This window comes from Rhipicephalus microplus, unplaced genomic scaffold (genome assembly GCF_043290135.1).
Source record: "Rhipicephalus microplus isolate Deutch F79 unplaced genomic scaffold, USDA_Rmic scaffold_28, whole genome shotgun sequence".
Classification (NCBI taxonomy): domain Eukaryota; kingdom Metazoa; phylum Arthropoda; class Arachnida; order Ixodida; family Ixodidae; genus Rhipicephalus; species Rhipicephalus microplus.
Genome location: NW_027464601.1, coordinates 1421692 through 1430586, shown reverse-complemented (window position 1 = coordinate 1430586; position 8895 = coordinate 1421692).

Below are 8895 nucleotides of genomic sequence, written 5' to 3'. Positions count from 1 at the left end.
AAGCTTCCTTTGTGGTAGGCTCCTAATTCACTTACATACGTGAGTATGACTTCAGATAAACAAACCTATCCGCGAAGAGGACTCGTACAACCCAATGGCTCACTTCAAAGTAAGCAATAGGGTTGTACTGACCCGCAGTACCATTTGAGCGTTCAGCATGATTTTTTTGTGCTTACGTGTTTTTTGATTTGCGCCAAGTGTCTACTTTTTGCCCGTGAATAAAATCTTTTCATCTTCTGACAGGAAGGAAATGTGCCACTACTTGAATTAATCCACTGTTTTCACTGGCGAGCCTTCTTAATAAAATTTTCACTGTTATAATAAAGTTTGTCTACTGCCGAAAATTCCACAATGAGCAAGTGGTGTTCGCTTTTTCAATACAATGTTCTAGAAGTCGGAATATTCCGAATTACGTGCATTGTCATAACCAGATTGTCGGTCAGTGTAAAAATTTTAAAGCATGACACACACACTGAATGACGTCGTAGGACAGCGACTCGGCAACGGCCAAGATAGCGAGAGCTCATAAAAACCACCAGGCATACGCGGAACTTGCAGCACAGTCTCGGCGGATGCTGGAAGAGCGAATTTACAGTCTTTTCAAGCACTCTTTCATTAACTGCTATAAGCACACTTCAACTTTACCTACTGCACCACGAATCCAAATTGTTGCGTAATAAAAGGACATTCACTATATCTTTCGTCATTGTTCAGAGAAGCCTAGTACCCGCTACACACTTGCAACGAAATTTTGTTCAATTGTTTGATGATGCATGCGGCTGATGACGATAAAGAATTATGCCTCAATAAAAACAAGCTTTCGTTGATGGTTGGAACACTCGAAAACCCAATCGTTACGCAATTTACAGTGTGCGATGTCAGGTTCTTTCTTTTCTAGCCTAAGACACTTGAATACTCATACTAACGTGATTCCTTTCCCGACATCTTATGCACGCGCATGATTCTGCGGCACACTACTGGGCTGGTACGCACTGGATCCGAGATCAAACCCCTTTGCGTCTTTGGTGTTTTACAGCAAAAGCTGTTGTGAGATCAACCTAATTGTCGCGTGTGGCGCTGTAGCTGTACACCGCAGCCGACGCCAGTATCCGTAACCACCATCGCACGAAAGAAGAAAAAAGTATCGGTAAATAAAAAGCACGAAGGAGACAAGGGTTTCGAACTTTGGTGCCCTGCGTGCCAGCCCAGTATTGTAGCACTGAGCCAAAGCAGTGCTTAGGACTCATTTGCAAATCATTTTTAGGCTGGCTTGATCTCGAGAAGGATATCGAGGTAATATGAGTAATAAGATGTTCTAGAACAGGAAACGTAAGGAAAACGAGGTGTATATATTCAAGAGTCCGATGGAATCCTGTCTGGTCGGGGACAAACATAGTGCAAAATAACGAAAACGCCGACGAAGGTGAAACACACAAAACTTAAAAAGACGTTTCGGCTCCCCACACGGGAGCCTTCTTCACAGTGACCGCAAATGGCGTAGTGCGCTCTTCTTATGCATGTTTCATCACGTGTTGCAGACATCGCGCGTACACAGGGGGGAGTGTCCCAATATTTCTGTTCAACGTATGCGCAGTAGTTTGAATGGCCAGAGATTCCATGAGCAATCGTGGTAACAACTTCCGTGGCAAAACGAGGTGTCACACAATGCACAAAGATTCTTGTAAGTTTGCAACGGTTACAACGCAGCTTCATTTGAAGAATGATGAAATGTAGCATGATGTAGCCACATTGATGGGTTAGTAGGCACCCTGCAAATGCGCTTGCAGCAGCTATATACCTAAAGAGGGCTAAAAATGACTGTGAAACGTTGCTCTTCATGATTTCGCTGGGATAGAGCTGCGCACTCCGCTAAGGCCTGGCGGTTATTTATTCATTTTTTTTTTCGGTTTTGCGCAATGGTCGTTACAGACACTGGCAGCGGCGGTGGAAAACTATGATGCACGCGACCCTTGATGCGTTCTCATAACAGCTTTCGCTGTAAAAACCACCGTATTGCTAAAGCAACTCTACTAACATGCTACCAACAATTATCGAATGTAAGAAAATCACAGTTAAATATACCCGTAGATTTTAACGTAACTAGCATTTTGGAGTCGCTGGATCTAATCGCTGCTGTGGCAGCTGCATTTCCGATGAAGGTGGAAATGCTGTAGTCCTTGTGCGCTCAGTTTTGGGTGCACGTTGAAGAACCGCAGGTGCTCAAAATTTTCGGAGCCCTCCACTACGGCGTCTCTCATAATCATATGGCGGTTTTGAGATGTTAAACCCCACATATCAATCAATCATTTTAGGATAATAAAAAGTATAAATGAATGAAAGAATAGTGTGCCCTGAAGGACCCAAAAATCCGCAGTCATTGCAAATGTTGTGTAATCGTGTCGACTATACAGTCATCTGCATTGTCCTATATTCACGCACCTAAAGCAAAAAGTACCACCTACACAGTTTCTTTCGCTTCATTCTCGTCGCTATACGTCTCGTATTTTTCCAAACAAAATTATATAGCGCCAAAATATAGCTCTGTTTGATTAGCTCATTCCGCGTTTTTTGTAACACGCACGTTTGTTTTTTTCAGCTACCAACATCAAGCCTGTTTAGCGAAATGTCCACACTATGAAACGTAATCTAAATATATGACTTAACCTGTGGTAACTCTCTAATAGCCATTCACTTGTCTTGGTATGACACTATGTATGCAGTGCTTGTCATTGGCTAACAGGGAAAACGGCCTACATCTGGGTAAAGTTGTCCACGCATCGCTGTATTCTTTGAATATCAGTGTTTCATGCAATGTTTCATGTTTCGGTTGTTAATCATTCGTTAATGTGTTCCGTTGATGTACTTTTTTTCTTTTTTGTCCACTCATGCTTAAAGTCAACTCGCATCCCTGTATTCTTTGAATTGCAGCGTTTCATGCGTTGATTTCATGTTTTGGTTGATAATTATTTGTTGATGTGTTCTTTTGATGAACTGTTTTTTTTTTGTCCACTCCTGCTTGGAGTCAAGTGACCCTGCAGTATTCCTAAATAAATAAATAAATAAATCTCTGTGTCACTTTTTTTTTACCCACCTGCAGTAGTAGACAGCGGTACTGGAAAACGAGTAGTTTATGTGCATAAACAGACGGCCCTTCACGATCTCATCATGAAGAGGCATTTGTTGCTAGAATACACTGATTATACGCGCTCATCATTACCAGGAGATGTTTTTAGTAGAGAGCACATCTAAAACATTTTACCGCACTGATAAAGTGCCGATAGGAACATGTACAGATAGCGTAAATGCTGGGCGTAAGAATAGAGACGTGAGGACAGGCTGCAAGTGAAGAAGACAAGCCGCTTGTCGCATCATCAGCTCCCATGGCACCCCTTACTGATGAATTTTTTCATGCCTCCGAGTTTCCGTCTTACCCCAAGTTTTCGCATTTTTAACGGCAGATCTATTTAGGCCGGCGGTAAAAACTTCGCTGTTCGCAGAAAAACACAGGTGGGGAAGTTTCGCAAGTGTCATTACCGACTACAGGTGGGAGCGTTAGGCGAAAAAAAAAAACTGCTTGGCAGAGTGCAGCATGGTAAACACGTTTCGGAGAGATAGAAGGAAAAAGATAGAAAGAAAAAGAACGTGAAAATAGGTGAGAAAAAGAAAGATGGAGAAAAGAAGAGAGGTAAATGAAAGTAATAGACAAAAATGCAACAACAAAATATAGGGGAACGGAGAAATAAACGACGCAAATAGAAAGACAGACAGAGAAAGACATAGTAAAACAGAGAACAAAAAACAGATCTCATTAAAAAGATGGAAACACGCAGAGCGAGATGGAAAAACAAGAAATGCGAAGCAAAGAGAAACACAGAAAGAACAAAAGAAGGAGATAGGTGCAGAAATATGAACGGAGAAGGAAAGGCGTGGAAATCAACATAAAAATAAACAGACACGAGAAAAGATAGAAAAATTAAAGCAACCTCGTACTAGCTGTGGTAAGCTACACAATAAACAAACAAACCCTGAAATAACTGTTTATTTTACTTCTTACAGTCGAGGTAAAAGTAGCCTCGTGGAAATTGAGTTTTTGAACATAACAAGGACAATAATTATTTACATCCCCGAGGCTTTTGAGCAGGTATAGAGCAGTGTTGCGGAGTTGCCACACCAGAATCAGAATCATTCTGGAATCATTCCTTACTTCCTCGACCCCGAAGTGAAATGAAAATGGAATAGAGACAACGCTTGGAGGAATGGAATGGCAATGCAATTAGACGCCTTTTACACGGAACGGAATGGGAATTGAATTACGTCTTTTACCTAAAATACAGCACGTTTTCGTCGACGTGCTCTTTTTCAAACTCCAAACATTAGTAAATCAGAGCAGCGAATAAACAATAATGCAGGATTTTTTAAATGACTTCGCTGATTACAAGCGCAGCACATTATTAAGCAACGCGCATACCACACTTCTGTCCTTATATTGACTGCGTTCTCCTGTAGCTTGCCTGTACTGTTCGCGTAAGCAAGGTCGAGCGTAAGTAAGGCAGCAGCATCTCCCTCCTACCCCTTTACGCCTAGAGATTTATTCCCGTGGTGCAACCCCAGCTACAGACCCAAGCCGCCTGTTGTCACCCCACCCTTCACTTCTTTGTGCTAGCTTCTGTCACTGTCAGAGACTCGGACGCATATTCAAAAAACCACTTCTCTAAGTAGTCATGAGTATTAACGCTGGCACGATGCCTTTGTTCACTGGGAGCTTTTAGGCTATTTCACCTAAGACATCTGGGCGCCACCGTCTTGGGTGTTAGGACGATCTTTTCGTGTTATCGTATATGGCGACCTCTATATATCGTGTGCAACAACCCTACCGCTTCTAATCTTATGCGTCCGCCGTAAAACTGTTTCTTTAGTTGTTAGATGTGCAAACCACAAAGTTAACAGCCAAATATGGAGCCATTGAAAGCCCTCCGTAAGATAGTCTATACCAGCTTGCGCACTGCCTCACCTAGTACTCCCCCTCCCCCCACTTTTGCAATATTGTACCCCCTGTCTAGACACATGGGCACCTTCACTCGATACACTGTCGCGAAGGTCTGTAGGTCAGTGCAGCACACAGTCGTACCCGTTTAGCTGTGCGCGCTCCTCCATACACACACAGAAAAAGAATGAACTTTCGAAAACATCGGTTTCAGAAGCCACATGAAGCAGGAAACCCACGTAATAACGGCCATGGCGGCGCCTTCCCGAGTCCCAATGCGTCGATTTCCGCCGAAGAAAACCCGTGTTCGCTCTGTTCTGGGCTGGGGGAGGGCCGGGAGCCTGGCAGGCGCCGCTGCCGCGCCTGTTTGCGGCTAGAGAAGCGCAATCATAATTCACTACCAGACAGCCTCCTTCGTTCAGCGAGTCACGCTTGAGCAGCCCATGCTTGTGAAGCCCAAGACGTAGTTAGGTAGACAGCAACAATCGTTTTGCCTCACTTTTTCTTTAGCGCCAACCATTTAAAGAGCCGTTATTCCCAATTCTGGTTTTGAAAATGAACGGCGAAGCGTCCATTTAGCTCCTAGCATGCCATTGCAAAATTTCGACTAATAAAAACAAAATGAAGAAGCTTCTCTTTACACTTTCTACTGCTATCGATCTTTCTTGTAACGTTTAAAAATCACGAGGACGTTTAAAGGCCATATTTTGGCGATTTGTTGATCCTATCAGGTAATGGTGCTTTTATGTTCACACTTGTCACACGCCCGATAATTGAAATGTTCCACAAATTCTCAAATAATCTTTAATTAGCGAAAAACTTCGACACCTAAAGCGAAACGCCGCCGAGTGCGCTTCTACGTATGACGTAACCAGTTGCCCGAACCTGCCCGATTGCGCATAACGCCGCCAGATGGAACTACCTGCCCAAACCGTTCAAGTTTGTGCTTGCTGCGAACGGCTAAAACTCTTGCGGCGTTATGGGGAATATATGGACAATCGTGTGCGGCCCACAATGCAACACCACTTGCCACCTATCGCACGCCCACCAACACGGAAAAGGAAATCGCATGCTCAACCAAGGAAGTGCCGGCAAAACCCATACAATCCATAGCAGACAAGCAAACGCTGCGGTGGCACATCAGTACGGCCACTTTTGGTTTGCCGAAATCAGCGTCACGGACACAATGGTGCCGTTAATTCTGGCAAGCGTGGTGAGCGTTTGGAGGTAAGCAATCAAATTCGCTTGAAAAGAATCTTAGAAACTAACAAGCCTGCAATTTGGCATGAATGGTGCAAACGCGCAAACGAGCGTACCCACTGAACTTCATTGAGAATAATTGGCCTCAAAAAAACACCGGAGTTGGCCTTTAGGCACTTCCTATGACAACATCCTAGTGACCAAAGAGCTAGTGACCAATTACCGAATGTGTTCGGAAGATCAAGCAATCGGAATATCAGACGTTACTGATTCTTGATCTGAGAGGTGGTTTGTCCACACACCCAGTGCTTTGGAGTGGGATTATTTCATTATTATTCTCATCTTTTTTACTTTTTCTTTTTTGTAACTGCGCTAAATTCCTATGATTCGGCACATGTTTGTGTTCGCCACGCCAAGTAAAGCGTAAATTAGGGGAGAACGTGTCTTTCTACACTGTTAATAGCTACTTTTATAATACGCTGAAACTAGCCATGCAGACCTGAGTACATGTTGTATCAATGTCAAAGGCCACAACGAATTCTCTAGGTTCAGCTTTGGTTAGTCAAAGTCAAAGGTTGCATTCCCTGGTGTAAAAGTGGAAACAATCTGTCAATTTGTAAAAGAGAAACCACAGCGCAAGTTAGCTTACAAGCTAATTGATTACCCCAGTAGATACGCGATAGAGAAACAAATTTTCCTAGTGCGTTAGTTCCCAAAGATACCACCACACGAAAGAGAAGAATACTCAATGCTCAGCCTAATCTTTATCTCACGAACAGTTTAGTTCTGACACACATGAATAATCTATGCGACAAGGAAGACATTGCAAGCCTGCGCACAGGTGAACACTGAAAGTTATCATCCCCTCCATGCTTACGAGGCGCCCTTGACCAGCATGAGTGCTGACAAACAGTGCGGCCTAGTATTCTGTATTTGCTGCAAAGGTACAAGGTGACCGAGCATCGGTGACCTGTTCCATATAATACCAGCATATACAAAGTGTTTTGTTTCCCTTTACCCAAATTTTAGTTGTCTCTATATTCAGTATACGCTTCATACGCGTGGAAAAACTGCTTAGTCTTCTTATCACTACATCTGTCAACATAAAAATATGCTGTCATCAGATTACAATTCAAAAAATTCCAGCTTAAAGATTTAAAACATCACTATTCGTTCAGACATGCTCATCATGCAAATACTACATGTAGCGGGAGAACTACTCTTATGGGAATCAGTAGGGTGGTTATACTGCGCGAGATATGCCACCTAGTTTATTTTTTGACCTTGGTACCGTGTATCGCGTGCTTTTGCAGTTCGTAATAAATCTCTCAATGCCCTCATTATGCAGGCGTTTATTTTTATTTCTCTAAAGCTATAAAGATGGACTTCCTACATTGAGGGAATGCAGGAATGAAATTGAACTGCCCCGCCATTCAAGGGATGGGAATAGGCCAAGTTTTTTCACCTCTGAACAATTAAAAAGCAGGGAATCGTCACAAGTATTGACTCCCCAGAATGAAATGATGAGACTATTCCGCAACACTGGTGTAGAGAGAGTTATTTTGTAATTTTTTATTGTCTTTACTAGGCTTCAGCGGTAATTTTAGAGGGCTATCTCACACGATAAAAAATAAAAAGCAGAAGCGGACGGGTGAACTGGCGCAATGAGTTTACGAACTTATTGAACATCAACTGTCGCAGAATTTATGACACAAGCCAAAGTTTACATAGATTCAAGCGCATACACTAACACAACTAATGCAGAATAAACCACTACCTGAACAGACGGCTCGTGTTACCAAACCGGCTTTCGATAATCCGGTATACGTAGGCACGAAAATTTCAACAGCCACGTAGTGCTGGTAGGAGAGCTAGACTTTTCTTCGTTAATAAACAAGAAATGTTAAGTACAAGCAAAAATTAAAAGGGGCTGCAAGTCACCGTGAGTCACGCTGACCTTTCACTCTTAAAAAAAGGTTGGTATATTCACTAATACTAGCCCGTTACTTGTCACAGAATCCACTAACCAGCTAGCAAAGGCAGCTAGTAAAAGCAACCCCAATGAAAGGCAATACCTTGTTGTGCTCGTCACAAACACTAGCCCAAATACTAACACGCTGGGTAAAAGCACTACGTCGTTGGTAAGTTAGAGTGACTACCTAGTTAGTAAATGAATAGTGCTGACTCGAGTGGTTACTTCATTACTAAATTGTTAGTGACGCCCGCAAATAGAGGTTTACGCCTATTTTGTTAAATGTTCGTGTGTGTGGCCATATCAATATGATTCTATTACAAAAGTGTAGGATAAACAAACGAATTCACACCACCCTCGTAAATTATTAATGGCTTTATAATACGTAATTTAAATATACTGGGGCAAGTGCGCCTCACAGCAACATACTTATAGAGAATTGACCACATGATCATATGATCAAATCAAATTCACATATGTGTGATCAAATGTGAATCTCATATGCTCATATGAGTCCATATGAGCATATGATTCTCGTACTCACATAGTTATATGCTCATATAAGAACTCATGTGAGTGGATCACGACAACACGCATGCATGCTCAAGTAAATCTTTAAGACTTGGAGATACCAGAATTCTACCATAGCAGCAGATTGAAGAACATATATACCCCTGCTTTTGAACCGCACACCACGTACTTCTCAGCGGTCACAGAATTTATAATTGTTGTTCTTATG